Source organism: Aplysia californica, unplaced genomic scaffold (assembly GCF_000002075.1).
Source record: "Aplysia californica isolate F4 #8 unplaced genomic scaffold, AplCal3.0 scaffold00859, whole genome shotgun sequence".
NCBI lineage: Eukaryota > Metazoa > Mollusca > Gastropoda > Aplysiida > Aplysiidae > Aplysia > Aplysia californica.
The window spans coordinates 124,344-125,317 of NW_004798129.1; positions in this window are offsets into that span (position 1 = coordinate 124,344).

The window sequence follows — 974 nt, forward strand, 5'->3', positions numbered from 1 at the left end:
GTAAATATGTTCTAATCAAACCTGTGTGATTCACTGTATCATCCATACCCTGAGTTAACATCACCAGTGGAAAATATTTCAGAAGTTGTACGGTGGATTATGCAGGATAGCTCAAAATTTGATTCACCCAATTAGAACAAATGTTTTCATGATACTCGAACAATGTTGGCACAAAATGGGTATGTAATAAAGATGAAAGTCCGATATTATTATGCTACAGTACTTAATTTTCATTTTCTTTGATGTCTCACAGTTCTGCCAAATTTGATTTTTTAAGGTAATTTTTGTGTGAGCGTATCTCGGGCGACTCATATCATAGATGTTATATCAATGTGCCGAATGATGCAGAGTTTGTTATTAAGCTTTAAATTGGTATGCTGCAAGGGTGGGTAGCGCACGGCTTTAAAACGATTATTAGGTGAATTCATTTTCAATTTTTTTTAAAGACGCCACTGTACACAAACATAAATCAAGTATCGCTTGCATAATAATAAAATGAATGAATAAATAAACAGATGAATGAATAAAAATAATAATTAAATAATAATGATAATAATGATAATAACAATAATAATAATAATAATAATAATAATAATTCGTCCATTGCAGACTAAGGTCTAACGCCCCAAGACTAAGTTGAGTTTGCTCGCAATGAGCCTGTGGTCAGCTCCACATTCAGGGCCACACTTGGACTTTGTCACTTGTACATCCTGTCTTACAGTGATGTAGTCTATGAGATGTCACTTGTACATCCTGTCTAACAATGATGTAGTCTATGAGACGTCACTTGCACATCCTGTCTTACAATGATGTAGTCTATGAGACGTCATTTGTTTTTAGCAAAGATTCCCCCATGTGAGTCCTTGTTTAGAGGAAGACTAAAATTACACCAACAACACACGCCAACACACACATGCTATAATACACATTCTCTCTCTCTCTCTCTCTCTCTCTCTCTCTCTCTCTCTCTCCTT